This window comes from Rattus norvegicus, chromosome 2 (genome assembly GCF_021556685.1).
Source record: "Rattus norvegicus strain SHRSP/BbbUtx chromosome 2, alternate assembly SHRSP_T2T, whole genome shotgun sequence".
Taxonomy (NCBI): domain Eukaryota; kingdom Metazoa; phylum Chordata; class Mammalia; order Rodentia; family Muridae; genus Rattus; species Rattus norvegicus.
Window position 1 is genome coordinate 185,937,702 of NC_141535.1, and position 23,281 is coordinate 185,960,982.

The following is a 23,281-nucleotide window of genomic DNA, read 5'->3' on the forward strand; positions in this document are numbered from 1 at the left end:
AGATTCGCATGAAGCAGTAATTTTCCTTTGACTACCATTCGTGTTAATAAAAAGTCCCCTGCCAGAAACCACTGATTTCTCTCTTCTTAAAATTGGATCCACCAAATCTTTTCTGTTTTGGGCATCTTCAAAATGAGAGCAACTTTAGAAATAAACCTTCACCTATGCCTGCAGTGACAATTTTGGAATTTTGGCTTCTTTTAAAAACACGAAAAGACTATAAGACTATGTTTTCACTCTGATCCAAGGTGTAGGCGTGAGGCTGCTTCAGATCGTCCACAGCAGCTGACTGTGATTTGCCTCATGCTCTGGCAGGGGTGTGATTTTGCCAGCTGCAGATAGTTTCTGTGATTGTGTGATGTTTGGAACTCTGGGGATTTATCGGAGGTTCCATAAATGCCCGAGAGAGTCAGGGTGAGTTGTTGGTCATTGTTGGTCTCAGGTTAAGTCGTAGTGTGCAAAGAAACAAGAAAAAGAAGAAATTAGATATCCTGATGGTGAAGATCAAACTTACCCCAAGAAACTCCATGCCCCTGATCAGCAGGAAGTAGTCTAACGATAATGTTGCCCCCTTTCCAACCCCTGACTTTATTCAGGGTCTCTTTTCCTTCCTCTCTATCCTTTTTCTCTCCTATCTGGTTAGGGGGTTGAAAGGGTGGAAGGAAGAACCCACAGAGTAGCAAAAGGCAGGTTACATGTGCCTTTGTATCCTCTGACTCTCCATCTCTGCTCACCACTAACACATTCCTCAAACCCTTTGTCCAATATTCCTATGCAGCCCTGAAATCTCTTCCTAAGCTGCTCCATGGTCAACTTCATCTTACCGTTTACTATTATATACATATTTTCCATTATTGCTGAAGTGACATCGTCACTGTGCCCTGTTGTCTCCATCAGGAAATGGGACCGTCACACAAATCTCTCCTCCAGCTTTTAACTTTCTGATGGTGTGAGGAAAGCACAGACACGGAGACACTACTCAAAGACCGTCACCAAGTGCTGTGTGCAAGGATGGTTGATGGATCATAGGGCTAAATGTTCCTAATCTTCCCTGTCCTTCCAAGCCAGCAACAGTTTGGAATTCCTGCTAGGTGCCTTCAAAATCATAGCAACAGGACAGGAGGGCATCATAGACAGAAGTAGAGGTGCCAAGAAGGGACAAAATATATTGGCCACAGAGTCTTCCCACATTCTTTGCATCTGTTCCACCCTAAAGGAAGAAAAATATCTACTTCCTTTAGAACAATGTTCCTCAACCTGTGACCCTAGACCCCTGTGAGGTCAAAGGGCCCTTTCACAGGGATCGCATAATCAGATATCCTGCGGATCATATAGTCACATTACAATTCATAGCAGTAGCAACATTACAGTTATGAAGAAACAATGAAAATAAGTTTGTGGCTGGGGGTCACCACAACATGAGGAACTGTATTAAAGGGTTGAGGCATTAGGAAAACTGCTTTAAAATTGAGAACCATTGTTTAGAAACTGTCTGTAACTCACACCTGCCTGTAACTCCAGTTCTAGGAGATCCTCTTCTGGCCTCCTGGACCAGGCACATATGTGATACACATGCATACATCAGGCAAAACAGAAAAGAAAATAAATAAATCTTTTAAGGAGATTTTTAAATTTAATACAGCATAAAGTGTAGCAGTGGTTCTCAACCTGTCAGTCGTGACCCCTTTGGTGCATCAAACAACGTTTCACAGTGGCCACATAACAGATATCCTCCACATCAGATGTTTACATTAGGATTTGAACAGCAGCAAAATGACAGTTATAAAGTAACGATAGGAACTGGGAGGCAGCACAACATGAGCAACTGTATTAAAGGGTCATAGTATTAGGATGACTGAAGACCACTAAAGTATAAGATGAGGATCGTAAGACCATCTCAATAAATACAGGAAAAAGGCTTTTGATTAAAAAAAATCATGTTGAATATCCCTTGATGATAAGAATCCATGAATAGGGGTTGGGGATTTAGCTCAGTGGTAGAGCGCTTGCCTAGGAAGCATAAGGCCCTGGGTTCGGTCCTCAGCAGCTCGGGGGGGGGGGGGGGGGGATCCATGAATAAATAGCACCTCACCATAATAAAGTAATAAAGGCTACACACGACAAACCTGCAGTCAACACTAGCCTGAGTTTGGGTAGGTTTCTGTGTGAAGAATTGTAGAGTTTGAAAATGTGGGTACTTCTTTCTTTCCTTTTTAAAAGAAATTTATTTTATGTATCTAAGTACATTGTATGTCGCTATCTTCAGACACACCAGAAGTGAGCAGCAGATCTCATTACAGATGGTTGCAAGCCACCACGTAGTTGCTGGGAATTGAACTCAGGACCTCTGGAAGAGCAGTCAGTGCTCTTAACCACTGAGCCCCTTGTTTCCTCCTCCTCTTCCTCCTCCTCCTCTTCCTCCTCCTCCTCTTCCTCCTCCTCCTCTTCCCCCTCCTCCTCTTCCTCCTCCTCCTCTTCCTCCTCCTCCTCTTCCTCCTCCTCCTCTTCCCCCTCCTCCTCTTCCTCCTCCTCCTCTTCCTCCTCCTACTCCTCCTCCTCCTCCTCTTCTTCCTTCTCCTCCTCTTCCTCCTCCTTCCTTTTCCTCCTCCTCCTTCTTCTCCTCCTCCTCCCCTCTTCCTCCTCCCCTCCCCTTCCTCCTCCCCTCCTCCCCTCCTCCCCTCCTCCCCTCCTCCTCCTCTTCTTCTTCTTTTGCCTGATTGCTCAGCTTGAATTTCTAGTTCCATATTCATTGCTCTGATCTTACAGGAGAAACTTCCTGTTTCTCCTTGTATTACTAAGAGTGCTCTCAAGAAGCAGATTTTAAAATATCTATTAAAAGAAGATTTATGGGGTTGGGGATTTAGCTCAGTGGTAGAGCGCTTGCCTAGGAAGCACAAGGCCCTGGGTTCGGTCCCCAGCTCCGAAAAAAAGAACCAAAAAAAAAAAAAAAAAAAAGATTTATTGGACTGGCTTCCACGATGCAGTCTGGGTAGTCCAACAATGGCTCTCTTATACTGGAGAGGCCAAGAACTCATTAGCTCTTGCTCAGCCCCTGAAGCAGGCATGGAAGGTGGGTGGGTTCCTTTAGAGCAGATGCTCTTCAGTGCTTGCTGAAAGCCTTAGGCTGGGTTCTAATACAAACGCAGACTGACGCAGGAGTAGCAACAGAGTAGCTAAACTTACTAGTGAGAGTGAAGGCAAGAGGACAGAAAGAAAAATGTTTCTCTTATCTTCTCTATTTAGGCCCTCCCCACTTTGAATAATCTGATCAAGGACATTCCTCAGAGCTTGCCTTTGCTTTGATTTCAGATCCATCAGGTTGAAGGATGGTGGTTAACCTTGGTGAACAGGAGAACTTATTGGGGTTACTAGCAGGAATATGGGTAAGGCCTCACCAAGGGCCTTCCTATTGTGAAGCTGGGAGCCCACTGCCCAACTTGCAGACAGCAGACAGGTCAGCATGCACCCTTTCCAGACAGCTCGCTGGATCTAAACGTCTTCTGGAAAAGCTTAGCCCACCTGAGGGTCTTCTAGATAGCTCAAAGTTTAGAGCATTATGAGTCCTAAGCTTCTCTCAAAGATGAAATGTTTGTCTCAGAGGAAATTTCAATGCAACAAAAGTCAACGAATAAAACCCAGTACCTTTTGTATACACCAATAAAGAGAAATCAGGAAAGCAGTCTTAGTCATAATAGCCACCAGAAAGCTAAAGATGCCTGTAAAAGTGTGAAAGGTTTCCACTGTGAAAGAAGGGGCTGGAGAGGTGGCTCAGCTGGGCAGTGCACTCACTGCTCTTCCAGAGGCTGTGGGTTGGGCTCCCGGCACTCACATGGTGGTTACCGGGTAACTCCAGTTTCATGAGGCTCCAACACCCTCTTCCAGCTTCTGTGGGCATCAAGCCCATACACAGTGCACAGACACACATGCAAACAAAACACCAATACACGTAAAATAAGAACAAATAATTTTTTTTTCGGAGCTGAGGACTGAACCCAGGGCCTTGCGCTTGCTAGGCAAGTGCTCTACCACTGAGCTAAATCCCCAACCCCATAAATATTTTTTTTAAAGAAGAAGAAGAAAAGCATTAGGGACACCAGCAAGTAGAATGAGGTCTCATCATCTGCATCAGGATAATTTACTGTTTGTTTATATGGACTATAATATGGATAATTTACTGTTTGTTTATATGGAAGTGCTACCCAGAGTGACCTACAGATCCAAAGTAATGGCAGGTTTCATAGAACAAGGAAAAATAAATCCTAAAATGTCTATGGAAAAAGGAAAGACCCTGAGAAGGTAACCCTGGGCAATTCTGGGGGTATTACAGTTCTTGGCTTCAAAATCATGGTAACAAAACCAGCATCGCACAAAAGCAGACGTATAAACCAATGGAAAAGAATTATGGATCCAGGAAATAAATCTGCACAGCTTCAACCAACTCACGGATGTGATTTGTGTGGAGCAAACTGGATAGTCACATGTACAGTATTTAAACTGGGCTTCCAGTCTCTCACTTTGTACAATAATCAACCAGATATAAAAAAAATTAATGTAAATCCTGAAACTTTGAAATGCTTGGTAGAAAACAGGGCTGTGCTCCAATATATTGGCTAAGACTTTGGCAGCTCAGAAGACAAAATCAGGATCAACAAACCGGCTTGCAGTGGTTTCTCTTGACTGTCTACTCAGTCACCCTGAGAGCTGGGAAACCGGTATAGCATGCCCTGGGAGTGTCTGGGGTGTTTACAGAGACCAGTGTCTTTCTTTCCTTCTTCCTGCCTTCCTCACTTTCTTTCTTTCCTTCTTTCTTTCTTTCTTTTTTTCTTCCTATGAAAGGTTGGAGACAAGCGGTTCAAGACAGGGTTACTCTGTGTAGCCCTGACCATCCTGGAACTTCTTCTGTAGACCAGACTAACCTAAAACTCAGAGATCCCCCTGCCTCTGCATATTTTTTTTAATCTCCCAAATTCACCAAAGCTGAGGTTCTTAACCTGTGAGTCTCTTCTCTTTGTGGGATCAAATGACCCTTTCACAAGGGTCACCTAAGACCATTGGAAAACACATATATTTATGTTACAATTCATAACAGTAGCAAAAGTTATAAAGTACCAATGAAAGTAATTTCATGATTGGGGGTGTTAAAGGGTCCCAGCACTAGGAAAGTTGGGACCCACTGCACTAAATACAAGTAGTCATGGTGGCACAAGGCTATAATCCTAGCACTTGGGAGGCAGAGGCAGGAGGATCAAGTGTCAAGGTCATCCTTGGCTACACAATAAGTTTGAGGACAACTTGGGCTACAGGAGACCTGTCAACAGGGTGGAAAAACTAAGAATGTATTTCCCAGAAAACGGAATACAACCATCTCTCCATCATCGGGTATTAAAAACTCTTAAAACTGGAGTTCAAAGGTCACTCTAACGTAATTATGGTTTTGTACCAAGATTCTCATATATATAAAGAAAACCTGACGATAAGATTGAGCTGTAAGGAGGGACCAACGGCACAAAGTTATCTCTAATCTCTGCACGAGATATATCATCACCCACCCACATATTTGTGTGTGCACAATAATAAATAAAATAAAATCAGATAAGTGAAAACATTTACTCTAGGTTGTTCATGATATCTTTTCAAAGAATCAACATTAGACTTAATAGGTCCTGTTTTTTAATACCTTGGCTTTTCTGTTTTATTTTCCTACTTGCAAGTTCATCTTTATTACACATTCAATTTCTATGAAATTAGGAGGCCCATTAAATATCACTTTGCTTAGCGTAAGAATTTTTTGTAAATGATATAAGGGCTACCATCTTTTTTTTTAAAGATGTATTTATTTTATGTATATGAGCACACTGTAGCAGTCTTCAGACACCAGAAGAGGGCATCAGATCAGATTACAGATGGTTGTGAGCTACCACATGGTTGCTGGGAATTGAACTCAGGACCTCTGGAAGAACAGGTAGTGCTCTTAACCACTGAGCCATCTCTCCAGCCCCAGAATTTTTTAAAATGCGAAATGCCGACGTTGGGGTAAGTTGAGCTGCTAAGTAAACAGAGTTGTGAAGTGTTGACTGTGGTAGGTTGTGTTATTATGTATGGTGTAGGTTTTTGTTGTTTTTGAAACAGAGTCTCATGAAGTCCAATCTGGCTTCAACCTCCATATGTAGCTGAGGCTCGCCCTGAACTTCTAGTCCTCCTGTGTCAAACTTCTGAGTCCAGGGATCGCAGGTGAGCACCACCTCATTCAGTGCTTGGTGTTTGATCCTTTATTTTAATTATGTGTATGTGTGGGGATTGGTGCGTATGAGTAAACTGTCCAACACTGGGTGGTATTTACAAGAAAAACAACCTGCTTTAAGACACCATAACCCAAAACCTCTAAGACATTTTCTGCCGGCAATAGAGTTCTGTCCTTCATAATGTTTGTAGGATTTCGTGAGTGGGTAAAGCTGAAGATGTTCTCTGTAGAGCGACCTGTGGGAGGAGACACACTGGAGGAATCGAGGAAACTTCCCTAAATGAAATCAACTGTTTGAAGCGCATTTTACCCCTGCACTACTAGTTCAAAGCTTCCCTTAGTGAGCTGGCTGATAGCCCAGTCACAGTTCCTCCAGCAAACAATCCAAGAAATAAGCACCCTTCATCCTGTGGCCAAAGTCTCTGAACTTCAGAGAGCTCTCAGCTCACGGAACTAGCATGGCTAATGAATTCAGCAAAACATTGCAACGAAATAGTTGTTTTCGGGGAGCACCAAAAGGAATGCACACAGCGGGACACTGCCCTTGCGGTCCGGTCCCCACGGTGGCTTTACTTTGTAAGGGTTTTATCCACTCTTCCTCACGGTCTGAGTTGTTCCTTACCGCCACAGCTCAGTTTCTCTTCCCCTAATCTGGACTGGTTCTTAGCAGGAAGTGAACGTGAATCTCAACGGGGAGTCAGAGTTACAGAAACGAAAGTAAATAAATCCATCGAAAGGAAGTGGAACGCTAACATTTCCATCTTACTACATACTATCATTGTGCTGGTGTTGCATATGACATAAATAAAACTAATAGAAGTTAAGCAGTTTCCTCACGGTCCAAGGTCAATGCGCTGGAGACGCTAGGGACACCCCTGCTATCCCTGCTTAACCCTGAGGGTGCCTCTTTCTACATAGAGGTTCAACAAGGTGGCCAGGCAACCAGCAGCTTTATTACTGGGGGGGCTGGGGGGGGTGCTGAATTCAGTCAGAGCTGGGCACTCTGCAGTAGGGATGGGAAGAGGATCAAGAAATAACTCACTTCTATCTTCTTGCTGGCTCAGCACTTTTTCTTCTTTTCCGGAGCTGGGGACCGAACCCAGGGCCTTCCGCTTGCTAGGCAAGTGCTCTACCACTGAGCTAAATCCCCAACCCCTGGCTCAGCACTTTTAAAGACAGTAGATGTATGTCTTCTGCTCTTTCAGGAACTGAGTAGGCCTTCTTGTACTCCGATGGGGACTCTCCTCTTCATAGTAATAATTTAAGACAATATGGTGAAACTCATTAGAGACGGAGATACATTTAGGGTTCCAGGCTTTTCTCTCACTTGCTTCCAGGAAAATGGTATAATATTGGTATAATGTAATACCAATGTAATACCATTATAATGTAAGCTTATGTTGAAGGGAAATACCACGCTCTGATTAGTGTTTTCTCAGTTTGACACAAGCCAGAGTTACTGAGAAGAGGAACCTCAGTTGAGAAAATACCTCCATTGGATTGCCTGTAAGGAAGCCTTTAAGGCATTTGATTGATTTATTGATTGATTGATTGATTGGTTGGTTGATTGATGAATTGACTGATGTGGGAAGGCCCAGCTCACTTGGGGAGGGGGGCAGTGCCACCCCTAGGCATGTGGTCCTGGGTGGTATAAGAAAGCAGACAGAGCAAGCCATGAGGACCAAGCCAGTGCGTAGCATTCCTCCAGGGCTTCTGCTTCTGTTCCTGCCTCCCCGTCCCTGCCCTGGCTTCTCTTGGTGAAGGACTTTAACTGTAAAGTGAGATATACCCAAGTTGCTTTTGGTCACCATTTGATTGCAGCAGCACAAGGCAAACTAAAGCAAAGCTCGGCCCGGGAGCGAGGGGGTAACTGTGTCCGCGCCCATTGCTGAGACACAAGGCTTGTGTGGAGCCCTTTCTCCCTAGCAGGAGCGTGTGTGAAGGGATAGGGAGAGCTGATGTGGTTCCTAGGTTGTGATCATACTCTTTCCCATGGCCCTAGTCACTGTTAGACCAAGTCTTCCTGCCCTAGAGGCATTGCTGTCACACACCCCAGACATCTGTCCTGTCTCTTCTGAGTCAACAGCAGCTGCCACGTTAGACAGACTGGAGGTCTGTGAGAGCCAGGGCTGCCTGGATCCTTGCACTCCCCACTTGGTTATGGCAAATGGTTCGGCTCGGAAACCTCCCTGGAGAAGCTATTTCCTAATGTAAGACTTTCCCCATCCCTATCCTTCAAGCCCCTGGACTTAAGGGAGATTTTTCTCTCTCCCTTTTCCCCCAGCCCTTCTCTCCTCTCCTTTCTGTGGCTGAATGATTGTCATTTGGTCCAGGCTTCTGAGAAGAGTCCTGAGAGACCAACCATTGTGAACCTCTTTATTCCCCTGCAGATTTGAGTAAAAAACCTAGCAATACTGTCTGGGGGTTTTCTAGACAAACAGTGAAGACTTCAGAAAAGGGCATTTGCTTCCGTTGCTCAATCCAATCCCATGATTCCCTACCCACGCCACCTCACCTCCCTCCCCGCCAGCTCATTTCCATAGGTTTCTTCACAGTGTGGTTCCAGAAGACATCTTTTTCAGTGTATGAAGATCACTTGCCCCTTTGCTGTGTTTGCACACAGCCTGGGCCCCTCCCAGTCATGAGTGTGTGAGCCATGCATCTGATACACACCCAACATGTTTCACGTCTGTGCTGGAGTCTAAGCATTAGAGGAGGAAGAGTCATTGTCATTTGGGTCAGACACTCAGATAGTATCAGCAAAAAGCTTGGTGATGACCCCAAGAGTGAGCATGGAGCTGGTCAGCAGTGCAGCCTTCAGTCCTTAGCACAGGAGGACATTTTGGAGACAAAATTAGAAATATGGGGTTCTTGGCAGTTTCTGGTTAGTGTAACTTGTGCACAAATATTTACTAATGATTATGATTTGTTTTTTTAAAGATGTATTTATTATATATGAGTACGCTGTAGCTGTCTTCAGACAACAGAAGAGAGCATCAGATCTCATTACAGCTGGTTGTGAGCCACCATGTGGTTGCTGGGATTTGAACTCAGGACCTCTGGAAGAGCAGGCAGTGCTCTTAACCGCTGATCCATCTCTCCAACCCATGATTATGATTTGTAATTGAAAACACTGCCTCTGGATTCAATTACACTAAGTGTACTTTTGATTCTGTTATTTTAATAAAAACAACTCAAAACCACATAAAGCATAAAGACTAGACTAACTTCATATAAGCAATAATCAAAAATTAAGTAAGTATGGCTGTTATAAAGATTCTTTATATTTACCAAGGAGAAAGAAAGACTTTTTGTGTAGACAACGGACCATGAGGCAGAGATAGGGGGACTGTGTCATACATGTGTTTGATATCACATTTAAATGTGATTAACATTTCCTTTTCCCTAAGACTTGTCTCAAATAAAAACTAAACACAGAAGACTTTCCAGAATGCTGAGGTGATGTTCGTGCATGGTGGATTGAGGCCCACAGACATAGTTGTTCTGACATTCCTTTACTTGCCCATGCATGCAAAGCACATTGTTCAGAACCTCATCTAAGCTCAGGACTGTAATCCCAGCACTTGGGAGGTGGAGGCAGGAAGAGTAGGAGTTCAAGGTCAGCCTTGAACATGCTAGAGATATTTCACAGGAAGTCCTTGATTGTCTAAGGGTTTTCATTGCTGCGAAAAGACACCATGACCAAGGCAACTCTTTTTTTTTTTTTTTTCACTTTTTTTCGACTTATAGCTCTGAGTCATTTTATTAAAAAAAAAAAACATGCTCATAAGTAGACTAATGGACTTAAAATTCATCAGATTATTTTTTTAGCTTGTCCTTCTAGTAAGTCTTTAGCTTCATTGATTTTGGCTACTATGTAAGGAGATCCTCCCTTGTCTGGGTGGTTTAAGAGCATAATCTGTCGATGAGCATCCGGGTTCTTTCCTTTAAAGAAAAAGGAAAGTAGGGCTTACACCTAGTATTAATGCTGCTTCCTGTTTTGTCATTTTGGGTTCAAACCCACCTCTATAGTACCCACCACCGAAGGCAGATTTTGGTGACTCTGGAAAACTTGTTTTACTTGAGAATCCACATGCTTCAGTGCCTTGTAAAAAACATAATGGCCTGCGAATCCTGCAGCAGCAATGGTCAATCTGACTGCTACCACTGTACTGGCCATGACTCCACTTCTCGACTCCCACCGTGTGCTCATCCCAGAGGAGCCCACAGCCACACGATGCCTGTGTAGAACGATCGGGCCCGAGCCAGCACTCCCAAGGCAACTCTTATAAAGGACATTTAATTGGAGGTGGCTTACAGGTTCAGAGGTTCAGTCCATTATCATCAAGGTGGGAGCATGGCAGAGTCCAGGCAGACATGGGGCTGGAGGAGCTAAGAGTTCTACATCTTGATCCAAAGACAGAAGACTGACTCCCATATGGCTAGGAGGAGGGTCTTAAAGCCTACCCCCACAGTGACACACTTCCTCCAACAAGGCAGAGATTTATGCTTTGTACTTTTGTGAAATTTGCCTTTAATGGGACATTAAAATAATTAATACATAAACACGTAAACATATAAAGTTTAAAGATACTGTGATGGTCTGAATAAGAATGGCCCCCATAGGCTCATATTTTTACATGTTTAGGGAGTGGAGTGCAAGCATGTGCACGTGTGCGCTCTCTCTCTCTCTCTCTCTCTCTCTCCCTCTCTTCCTCCCTCCCTCCCTCCGTCCCCCACCAGAATGGAACTGACAAGTTGGTGCAAATTGACTACACCTTTCCCTCCAGCTGCTTGTCCCCATAACAAGGATGTATTATTTGGAAGAAAATGAATACTAGCCAGCTTCCTGGGCTCCTACCAAGCCAAGGCTGGTGAGAGTCAAGATGATTATGACATGTCCAAAGACCCTCCCTTATAACCGCCCTTTCTTGGTGACATGTGGACTGTGAACAGACAGAAAAGGTGCCAGTATAGCATATGGCTTGCTTGGTGAACTATGGTTTCATATTTTGACTTTAGGTTCAAATGTGGCAAAAGGCATGGGACAAAGATGGGAACATATAAAGTTTCTGTCAGCCAAGGTGTAGATCTTGAAAAACATCTCTCCTTAAAGGTTAGGGCAGCAAGGACTGGAGAAATGGCTTAGTGGTCAAGAGTATTGGCTTCTCTTCCAGAGGACTCCTGAAAAGCTCTCAGGGAGAACTTTCCCTCGGGATGGAGACCCTCTAACTCCAAAGACCAGACCGAGACACCACAGGATGCAATCAGCAAGAGGATTTGGTTTATTGTCAGGATACACAGGCACAGGCACCTGCGGGCGCTTCAGTCACTCGGGGGACTGGCGCGCCCCACGGAACCAAGGATGGGCTTTTTATAGGATTTTGGGGAGCAGAAGCAAGCATACAGAAGCAGATGCATGGTTACAGGGATATAATTGGTGGATTCTAATATGGCAAGGGTTTAGCCCGGGGGCAAGTTTCCTAGCTACCTTCCTGAAACATAAGGACTGACTCGGCCCCCCAAGGGTTCAGCCCGGGGGCAAGTTTCTTAGCTACCTTCTTGGAACATAACGGCTGACTCGGCCCCCCACCAGGGTGTGGGACCTCTCCCGGGGCTTTTCTCATTGTCAGGTGCTCAACGGCAGTCCTCCTGTTGCCAGGCCTTCAACCAAACACATCTTGCTTGGCAGCCGCTGTGTACTCAGTGTTCTAACCTTTCTCTGAACCTGTCATCTTAAATATAGCCTTGCAAAATGGCGTTACTGCTGCTAAGCTGGGGTCTTTCACTCCTTCAATTCCCAGCACCCACACAGCTCACAGCCCGTGTAGCTTCAGTTCAGAGGGTCCTGGACTCTTCTGACCTTTATGGGCACTGCCCACACACGGTACACTTACAGTCATGCAGGCAAAACACCCATACATGTAAAATAAAACACATCTCTTTAAGTTAGGCCAGTGTGGTGGCCCACTCCTGTAATCCCAGCACTCAGGAAACGGATACAGGGCTGTTATAAGTTTGAGGCCAGCCTGAACTACTTGGTAAGACCTACAGGGAACAGAGGAAGCCTTGAGGGTGTGGAGTCCTGACTGAATGCCCTGTTGATACAAGCATGACCATAAAAAGAACCCCAAAGCCTCAGACTCATAAGACGTGAAAGACCTCCCTGGAGGCTCAGAGGCTCAGAGAGGGCTGGTGAAGCCTGTTTCTGGTCTGAATGTGGACCAGAAAATGTGTGAAGAAATGTCCCCACAGCTTTTGCCCCCATGTTCATGCCCTAAAGGTTGCTCCCTGCAGAGACTGCACCTACAGAGATTAGCTTAATGTCCCCTTGATCCAACTGTACGCCACAAACGCTGCCTCCTCCTTTATCTGCCTGTAATAACCCCTTCCTCATGTTCAACTCTACGTAATAAACACACGGAGCTTCCGGGCTGCTGTGGTTTCCCGTTCAGAGAGTCCCTTCCTCCTGAGCCCAGCTCTTCTGTGTGTGCCTTTTCTTTGCTCCCCTGTGGGTCCAGTCAGGCCAAATTGCTGGAGTTGTGCAGGATGCAGCAAAAACCCTGGCTCAAACCAGTGTGGAGCCAAAAAGGGTTTAGTATACATTCACCCTGCCTTCTCCGTAAAACTGTTGGCATTTCATCTCGGGCTTTTTGCCTAGCCTCTAGGTGAGTAGTTCTCAACCTTGCCAATGGCGTGACCCTTTAAACACAGTACCTCAAGGTGTGGTGACCCCCAGCCATAAAACTATCTTTGTAGCTGCTTCATAACTTTAATGTTGCTACTACTGTGGATCATAATTAAATATCTGATGTCACAACCCACAAGGTAAGAACCATTTCTCTAGAAAATGCCATTAGATTTTGATATTTCAAAAATATTATCCACACTAGAATTAAAAAAAGGGCTAATTGCTTTTAATTTCAAGAGCCTATAGGTCAGAAAGGAATTGAGACAGACTATAATCCATTTTTTCGTTTTGATGAACTCCATTGCTAGGGGGCTCTCTGTTATTACTGGTTAAATAAATTGAAAACTGTCCTCGCACTTCGGATGTGAGGGGTGGGTCCAGTCATTTCAGGGACTCTTTACTTCTATTTTTCTAAGCCCAAAGAAAACATCTTCCCAGTTTGGTTTCCAGTTGATGCAATTCACCACCCAGGACTCTTCCTTAGCCTACAAGTTCATAGACTCTGCTCACCTTAAAACATTATGGCCTCTACAAAAACAGTGTCCAAGTAGTCTTTAATATCTGGTATCTTTGAAGACAACCTGCTTCTTAAAAGATGAGAATGCAGGGGGCTGGAGAGACGGCTCAGGGTTAACAGTGCTTCATGCTCTTGCAGAGGGCCAAGGCTCAGATCCCAGAACCTACACTGGGCAGCTCACAGCCACCTGTAGCTTCAGAAGGATTCAGTGCCTGTCCACTCTGGGCATCTACACTCACGTGCACATGCCTACACATACAAACACAGAATTAAAAATACAATTAATTCTTTAAAATGGCAGTGTCCACAAACACATTTATGTCACATAAATGTCATTTTGAGATAGGAAATGTGTAAACCATTAAACTAGGAAACAATGACTGAGCATGGCAGTACAATCGTGTTATCTCAGTGCTCAACAGGCTAAAACAGAAGCACAAAAGGGTCAAGTGTGTGGGCTACAGAGCAAGTTCAAGGTCATCTCAGACCACATAGTGACCCAATAAAACAGGCAGAAAACAATCACAATGACCATTGCCAGACCCAACAGTAAATTATGCCTGAACCTGTGGTGTAAGCGCCATGATGGCTGGGGTGCCCAAGCGCAGGCCTCTTGATGTCATAGTGTAACGTATTCCTCACAGTTGGGAATAATTCCAGGATTGTGACATGGCCCAGTCCTATCCGCACAGCCTCTGGAGGATATGATGGCAGAGAATTAACCTGTCAGCTCACTAAGTCAAGTGAGTCCATAAGCTCCCATCCCGTACTTTTCTACAAGCTGCAGTTATCTGACAGCACAGCAATTTCCTGTGCTCGCCCAGCTCCTGAAACCTTCTCTGAGGAAGACAAGTACCTGCTGAAAAGCTGCGCCTCCACTTACGTATTTTCTGTAGTGCACACTCAAAGATAAAAGCAAGCAGAAGGTACTAGAAATCAATTCTCAATATGTCAGCAATATTGAAAATTTCAGAAAAGCCGTAAAATACACCACCTAAAATTGCTAATGAAACAGTACAGATCTGGGGGAGTTTGCCTAGAAAGAGGTTTGTTTCCTTTTTGGCTTTTTGAGTTGGTTTCCTTGTGTGTGTGTGTTACAAGCTCTGGCTATCCTGGACTCACTTTGTAGACCAGATTGGCCTCAAACTCCTAAAGATCCACCTGCCTCTGCCTCCCAAGCGCTGGGATCAAAGATGTGTGCCACCGCACTAGTATGAAGGAGATTTTCCTACGTGTCCACTAAGCACTCAGGATTAAATGAGTCTTAGGGATCAAACATGACACCAGTCTATTAGAAAGACCCAGGGTAAGAACCACGGCTTACTGTAAAGGGGGGAGGGGCAGCATTGGGAGCTGCTGGGGGTTGAGAGGGCACTCTGGTCTCATGGGAGCCTTAATCTCTTGATGGTCTTAACAGCAAAGTAGCTTACCATGTCCACACTGGTGTATACAGGTTACCTGAAGCTCAGACTCAGAAACTCTAATCATGTCTTCTCACCAGAGGCTGCTCCTTTTTCCCTGAGCCAGGTGCAATCCATCGTCAAGAGGTAAGGTTCCAACAAGATGAGCCAGCTGCCTCCATCGCGGGCTTGAAAGCCATCTTATAGTAAAGACAAACTAGGTTCTTACTGTTTATAATTAAGTCTGTTTCTCAAGGATTGGACTTTGCCTCACCTTGTACTAGAAAACAGCAGTTATACCTGTGTGTCAAACCAGGTTATTACAACCATCTTGCGCTCCCTCCTTTGTTTCAGAAGGTTGCTATGACTACCATGTTCCAATCACCTTGCAACCATGTCTTCCCAGCTCTGTGATCGTCAATGATCTCGAATTCACCGATGTAGCCATGCTTTGTCATCACAGTTAAGAACCAAACGATGATGACTCTAGACCTCGGCCTGATGAGGACCTGGAGTTTGCCTGTCTTCTCAGTGTTGTGATGCCTTTGAGAGCTTCTGACAGAACATTCATTCTCACACGGTGACTAGAGTAAAGGGATGGCACATATATCGGATGGATGAACACAGAGCTTTACAAACACTCACTCACCAGTGAGAGAAGATGGCAGAAAGACAATGTCATCTTTCTTGAATCTTTGGGATTAACACTGTGAAAGTCAAAGGGTTTTGTTAACACTGTACACACAAATTACTGGAAACTATAAAAACATTTATAGGGTACATAGAAACTATTAAATGAAATAAAAGTAACAAAATCAACAACTCAGTGGGTGTAGGATGAGAAGGAAGGAAGGGTGGGAGAAAAGTTTTAGAGAGGGGAAGAGACTGGAAGGAGTGAGGAGAAAAGTAGCCGAGAAAACATGGAGGCTCAAGATTCCTCTCAGTACATTTACAGGTTGTTATGGATATTCTTAAGGGATGGATGTGTACATGGCTTTGTATGTCTAGAAGAGCAAATTATATCTTATCAATTGGATCAGAGGTTATTGTGTTGTGTGTTCTTTCATGTGGCGATTTAAGTTCAAGAGAATGTGTGGTGACTGGAGACACGTGTATGTCTGGCATGGTGGCAACCTGCCTTGGGAACTAGATGGGCAGGGAGATTGCTGCCAGACTCAGAAGCCATCAACAGTGTGATGTGGGATAGAGCAAAGCAGGTGAGATGCTTTGCTGATTGAGATGAAGATATCTACCAGATATCTTGGGGCACCGCGGTGCCAGACCTAGGGGGATAAAAGACAGCATTTTTTTTATATAATTTTACAGCAACAAGTGGAAGAGTTTAACAAAAGAGGAACCACTCCAAGACAGAAAACAACCCTAGACAGTACCTAACAAGGACCAAATAGGGGAAGAATGAAGCAAGAGACTGAAGGTGCATTGAAGACGTTTCTCAGTTCTTAAACAATATGAAAGTACATGTTGGACTGGCAAGATAGCTCAGTGAGTCAAGATGCTTGCCGCAAGCAGGAGGATCTGAATTTAATCTTTAGAACTCATGTAAAGGTTGAAGGAGGACTGACTCCACAAAATTGTCTGCCCTTTCACCTCTACACACACACACACACACACACACACACACACACACACACACACACATACATATGCACATGTTATAATAATAAGTTTAAGGGTTGAGAGATGGCTCAGTGATTAAGAGCACTGACTGCTCTTCCAGAGGTCCTGAGTTCAAATCCCAGCAACCACGTGGTGGCTCATGGTGGGATCCAGGACCCTCTTCTGGTATGTCTGAAGACAGCTACAGTGTCCTCATATAAATAAAATAAATCTTAAAAAAATAAGTTTAAAATTAATGAAAATATTAATCAACAGATTTTATAAGGCTAACCCATCAAACGAGGTAAATCGAAATTCAGAACTCTGCCCCACCCCCCAAAATCAGCAGGTAAAGAACTATTGACTTCTGGATGCAGAAAGCAAGTGCAAGTGCTTCAGTATGTGGAAAGTAATTGTCTCTTAGAATTCTGTGTATAGTAAATCCCTAGAACCCTGAAGGAGAGAATATATATAGCTTTCAATAATCAAAGCAGGGTTGGGGATTTAGCTCAGAGGTAGAGCGCTTGCCTAGCAAGGGCAAGGCCCTGGGTTCAGTCCCCAGCTCCGAAAAAAAGAAAAGGAAAAAAAAAATAATCAAAGCAAAATAATGATGTTTACAGGGAGGAAGGAGACCAGAAACAATTCATCATAGGCAGACAACAGACCAACATGAAGAAAAAAAAAAAACGTAATACTGCTTCTGACAGAAGGGAAAAATGGTCTCATGAAGAGAGAGATACAAAATGAAGTGTGGGGCAAGGCAGAAGTGAATCCATGTGGATAAACCTAAATTGCTATTGTGTCTCAGAGTCACCACTGCTGCGATGAGACACCATGACCAAGGCAAGTTGAGGAAGGAAGGGTTTATTTGACTTACGCTCTACCGCTCTACCGCACTGTTCATCACCGAAGGAAGTCAGGACAGGAACTCAAACATGGCAGGAACATGGAGGCAGGAGCTGATGCAGAGGTCATGGAGGGGCGCTGTTTACTGGCTTGCTCAGCTTACTTTCTTATAGACCCCAGAACTACCTGCCCAGGGATGGCACCACCCACAATGGGCTGGGCTCTCTACCATCAGTCACTAATTAAGAAAATATCCTACAGGCTTGCCGACAGCCTGAATTTATGGAGGCATTTTCTTAATTGGGGATCCCTCCTCTCAGACGACTTTAGCTTGTGTCAACTTGACACAAAATGTCCAGCACATATTAACTATATAGAATCATGTGGATGATTTTCTTGCGTACGTTAGCTTTTCGTCACTGTGACAAAATGCTATGAGCCAAAACAAATTTTCTTCCTTACAAGTTGTTTATCTCAGGCTTTTCTCTTTAGTCACTTGGCCTTGCTGCCTCAGTCCTGCAGCGGCCCTGTGCGCTATGCTGAGTGGGCAGGTGGAGGAAGCCTCTCTACCTCATGGTGTCAGAGGAGCAAAGAAACAGAGAGGCCAGGGTCCTAGTGCCCCCATCAATGGCACACCCATGTTTAACTTCCTACCTTTTAAAGGGTCCACCCACCAATAATGCCACAGGCTGGGGATCAAGTCCTTAACACATGGGCTTTGGGAAGATATTCAAGATAAAAACTATGAAGGGTTAAAAATATTTAGACCGGGGTTGGGGATTTAACTCAGTGGTAGAGCGCTTGCCTAGGAAGCTCAAGGCCCTGGGTTCGGTCCCCAGCTCCGGAAAAAAAAAAAAAAATTAGACCTATGCTAAATAATAACAGCATATATGCAGAGTGAGACTACTTAGGAGAAAAGTAATACGAGATTCTTATTTTGTCTGTGATAAAGATGGGATTGCCTTTTGGTTAGGGTGTGTGTCACAGTCAGAGAATCCTAAGACAACTTCTAAAACTTCTATGAGTTAAAATAATTTTTTTTCTGTTCATTTTTTTCCTTCAGTGTCTGTCATAGGGTTTGAAGCAGAGTAACACATGCCTGTAACAATAGACCAGGTTTTGTCTTCTTTTGACTGTAGTATCCAGGTTTATAGTGAAAAATGGTCACTTGAGATACAATGTTGCAAGGATTCAGGGAAGCCAGTTTTTGAACTGATATAAGAAATAATGTGTGGAGGAGTGCCGTTGATGATGGGGCAGAGAGTCTGTAGAGAGTCCAATAAATCTAAATAACTAAACCAGACACAAATTGTAGTATTGAGATTGGAGTTTTTATCTAAGGAAACATATGAAAACTAAGTCTTCAAACCAAAATTCGATTATGTCTGTCTTGATTCTGCCCCTATATTGTCTTTAATTTTAATTCCTCTTATTTCTTCTTTGATTAGACTTTTACTTCTGTCACCCACAGACTGACCACCTTATAAACACGGAGACAAACACCGAAGCATCCATTTGAAGTTAAAATTTGAAAATGGGGGATCAGAAATAAGAGGCGCGTGCAGCCTGAAAGAATTGATTTCCGGATAGAACGGGGTCAGGGGAATCAGACGCTCACAGTTTTCTTTAGCATTAATTCTTGTATAAAAGCATTTGTTTTGAATGAGTGAGCTTTTAGCCAATAATAAGATCAAAGCAAAGCACACATCTTGTTAAAGAAATTAGATCTTTCTATCCTTCAAGAATGCTTCTACAGGGAGCATTGGTGGTTCAGCGGTAGAATTCTCGCCTCCCACGCGGGAGACCCGGGTTCGATTCCCGGCCAATGCAGAGTCTCTGTTTTCAAATTTTCTCAAATTTCTATTTAGTAAAGAGGGCATGATGTCTGCAACAGTTAGATTTGAAATACTGCTGTTCCCAGACCAGACCAAAGAGTTCAACTTTAAAATGGCAGGCCTCTGTGTGGTACTTAATGTAGACACCGAAAGTGATTGTTTTCTTCCAACAGAACCTTGGAAATCCCAAAAGCTAGAAGGTTCATGCTTCCAGCTGGACCTTGAGCTGATCACTGGTTGCGATTCCCTACGGAAAAGAGGAAGCGGCTGCAGGAGGAATGTCCTGGGCAGATCCAGAGCCCTAGAAACCCAGACTAGGAGGCACAGGAGCCAAAGGACCTGTGTACCCTGGACAGATGAAGCCACTCTGTGTTCTCTGCATTTTCCACCAGCCTTTTAGAGTTCGAAGACTCTATATCCCAAGCAATACTTGCTAACAGAGTCGACGCAAAAACTATACCTTTCATAAGCAAAACAAACAAAAACAAAAAAAGCAACAACAACAAAAACAGAATTTGAGTTTTGTTTATATTTCTTAGCATTTGGGGAGGCTTCGAGGAAAGTGAACAACAGAAATAAGGTTATGGGCAAAACGGCTCAGTAGGGAGGAGGAGCTTGCCACCAACTATTGATGACCTGAGTTCAATCCCAGGACCCCTATGGAGGAAGGTGAGAACTGACCTCTGCCCTTCCCTCACCTGTCCCCAAACAAATACACACCAGCATATAAAAACAATAAATAAAAAACTTTCTTATAAAAAACAAGTAATGTGAGTGAAATAAACCCCTTTCTCCTGGAGCGGCTCCTAATCACGACCTTCAACCGAAAGCAAACACAGGAAAAACAGCCTCAAGACAATACAGTAAAATTCAGATTTTAAGATAAAGAAAACAGCCTCCAGTCCTCTGGGCTGGAAAAGTTACAAAACAGAGAATTCCATGCACCTGGTCAAGGTCATAAAAGAAAGGCACCCCCCTTTAGTTTCTCTGTCTTTATTTTGGAACAGCATTTTCAAACATAAATGTAAAGAGATTGCAAGCCAAGGATATTACACTGGACCCGCCTCTTTCAGGCTCCAGAGCTCTGCCCTGAACTCTGACACTTTATGCTAAGCCAAAGAGGTACGGTTGCCACAATCTGACCTAGACCTTGGACAGCACCCTCGCCAGACAAGGCTGCCTGCTGTAGGAAGCCCTTGTCTTTCAGCAGCAGCTCCTGTTTCTTACCTGTAGTTCTACGGAGCCTTGGAAACGCCCCGCTGGCCTCGTGTTCCTAGGATACAACCACGGAGCTGCAGTGGAACGCTGGCTCCTGCAGGACACAACTGCCACTGTTGTGCTATCTACTACACTTCGATGTCATCTGTGGGACTGTGGCTGTTAGGTGACTCTTAATCACACTGTGTGAATAAAGTCCCTCACTGCCTTTGAGTTCACTGTCTCTGTACTAGAACATTTAATGCAAGTAGGACCAGTGCTGCCTCCTTGGGGTTGCTTGACCACATGATGGGCTGCTGTCCAAGGTGGGGACCGTATGGTCATGGTTTCTGAGGAGACTCTGGCCAGTTTGACTGTGGGAAGCACGGCTCTGGCAGGCCTTGCCCTTCTCTCCCATTCCCTGCCTTGTTAAAAATCATTAGATCACATTCCTGAAGCTAGCCCCCTTTATTTGGCCACTTCCTCCTCCTGAGGCTGACTACCAAGGTCCAGCAGTCAAAAGCCCCCTTTGGCTCACCTAATTCACAAGCCCAATCAATGTTAAACACCCCATCCTAACGTGGGGTTTCCCTCGGTACCTGTATAAGCTGCCATTTCCTATGGGCCCGGTCTGTCTGTCTCTCTGGAGGGAGTCCTTTCTCTCAATGCAGGGCAAATGCCCCTCCCCCTCTCCTTTGTTCCTTTCCCCATCTCCCTCAGCCTCTGTCTCCTGTCTTTGTCCCTCATTCCCTGCCCCTTATCCCTCTGGGGCAATTAAATCTTTGTGCTGAGAACTTAGTTTTGGGGGTCCCAAGCCAATACTTTTCCTTTCAGTTTTGCTTAAAAGGTCAGCAAGCCACGGTGTGTTGAAGAACAGGCACCGCGAAGCTGAAGTCTACTTGGAAACCGGAAGCACACAATCGCTGTTGAGCAGAAATCCTGTCTCTTAGGCCTTACTTCCAAGGAGCATGGTCGCAGTTGGGCAGCCGCTAAACTTGAATGGCAATCATCTCTCCTAGTGCATTCTATGAATTCCAGAGGCACAATTAATAACTTGTCTAAAATTATCTTTATTTGAAAAAATACCGTGAGCTCTTTTGGACACAGAAATGATTTCTGGTGGATTTTATAGGAATTCGAGGTAAGAGAGATAACGACGCATAAGGAAAAGCTGAGTTTCCCACACACAAACTAATCAGGGTCGTCCCTTTAAGCAGAGCCTGCCTTAATCGTATTGTTGATGGAACTTAAGATAAAACTGAAATGTTTACAATGAATGTACAAGAAATGGTGCAGCAGGCACATGAAGCCCCCAGAATGCCATTTTTACAAAAGAAGAGAGAAAAATGATATGTTAATGACAAAGTTTGGCAGTCTCTTACAAATTTAAAAAATTTCTATTCTCAACAACTCTTTTTTTTAATTAATTAATTTGAAAAGAGAATTATATGAATTCTAGGTTTAGAAATATAAAATTAAAAGAGTTAGCCCCAAAAGCCACAAACTCAGGGCTAAGCCCTGCTGCCAGGAATAGCAGGCCATAAAGATAAAGAAAAGAAATACAAAAACCAGCTCAGGCTATCGAGGACTGAGCCATAAACCATCCAAAGACATCCCCCCAGCTTACTCAGAGTCATACTTTAACCAGATGTCCTCCAGACCCTGATAAGCCCCTACTTGTGTTTTTCAGCCATTGTGTCCTACAGAGAGCACTCCAGGAAACCGGACAGCCCAAGCCTAACCAGAGGTGTTTCAAATACAGATGCTCCATCAATTTTGACAAACTTTTAAAAATAATGAGGACCTGAAGACCCTACCCTTCTCCTGATTTAGTAGCTCTGTTCCAGGAACGAGGGGGCCATAAAACCTTCTGGCATCCCCTTATCTCCTGGAGCCATAAAACAATCCTGTAACTTGTGGTGCATTCCCCTTTGACATCCCCCCCACCCCCTAGTGCTCACAGCCTCTGCCTTTAAATACTCTTTTTCCCAGCCTCTCGGGGTCGACACCTCTGTCTCCTGCGTGGGATATGTGTCGGCCCGGAGATCTCTGTAATAGGTCTCTGTAATAAACCTTGCCTTTGCTTATTACATCCAAAATGGTCTCTCTGTGTCTGGGGTCCGCGATTTCCCAAGACTTGAGTAAGGGTCTCTCTGCGTGGGATTTTTCAAATTTATGTCAGGTATGTGGATACACTGTCACTGTCTTCAGACACACCAGAAGAGGGCATCGGATGCCCATTACAGATGGTTGTGTGAGAACCCCGTCAGAAATAGCAGGCCACCACCCTGCCTGGGGGAAGGACAGGTAAGGAAATGGACTAAACAGGGAACCACCCTGCCTAGGGTGAGGACAGAGGGGAGTGACTCGGAAAAAAGACAATGCCAGGAAATACCACAAATTCCATAAGATGGGCAGGACAGGGTCAAAAGTAGGAAACAACCCTCCCATTGGAGTTGACCAGTAATTTTAAATGTTGCTCAGGGTAACCAATCGTAGTTATCCAACTCAGCTGCTGAGTTCCCTGCCAAAATGTTTATAAAAAGTGTGTGCTTTGTGAGCTCAGGGTCTCCTCTTGCCCACATGCTGGGGGATCCCAACGTACATTGGAACAGTATACCTCTTGTGGATTGCAGTGATTCTGGTCTCTGTGGCCTTATTGAGTGGGGGGGTCTTCCAACAGACTCTTACAGTTGTGAGCCACCATGTGGTTGCTGGGAATTGAACTCAGGACCTCTGGAAAAGCAGTCAGTGTCTTAACCACTGAGCCATGTCTCCAGCCCTCTCAGTAACTCTTAACCCATCTTTTCCATGATAACTGAAAACTTAATTTACACACATGCACACAGATGTACACACACACAAACATGCACATGTACACACATACCTATGCACACACATTTCCAAACACGTACATGCAGGCAGACATCTGTATAC

The 23,281-nt window shown here is 44.4% G+C and overlaps 2 long non-coding RNA genes, 1 other non-coding gene and 1 pseudogene across 3 annotated transcripts; 3 read left to right on the forward strand and 1 right to left on the reverse strand.

The window, feature by feature from the left end:
• Positions 1-10,023: 10,023 nt before the first annotated feature.
• LOC147996425 (mitochondrial import inner membrane translocase subunit TIM14 pseudogene) lies at positions 10,024-10,426 on the reverse strand (annotated as a pseudogene).
• A 3,683-nt stretch (positions 10,427-14,109) lies between these two features.
• On the forward strand, positions 14,110-19,912 carry LOC147996426 (uncharacterized). Its single transcript, XR_015676583.1, has 2 exons — positions 14,110-14,375; positions 19,321-19,912. It is a non-coding gene; the product is annotated as an uncharacterized LOC147996426 (long non-coding RNA).
• Trnag-ccc1 (transfer RNA glycine (anticodon CCC) 1) lies at positions 19,072-19,142 on the forward strand. The gene has a single exon. It is a non-coding gene; the product is annotated as a tRNA-Gly (tRNA).
• Positions 19,913-20,465: 553 nt separating the features above from the next.
• On the forward strand, positions 20,466-22,436 carry LOC147996427 (uncharacterized). The gene is made up of 3 exons (XR_015676587.1): positions 20,466-20,670; positions 21,179-21,485; positions 22,035-22,436. It is a non-coding gene; the product is annotated as an uncharacterized LOC147996427 (long non-coding RNA).
• The last annotated feature ends 845 nt before the right edge of the window (positions 22,437-23,281 follow it).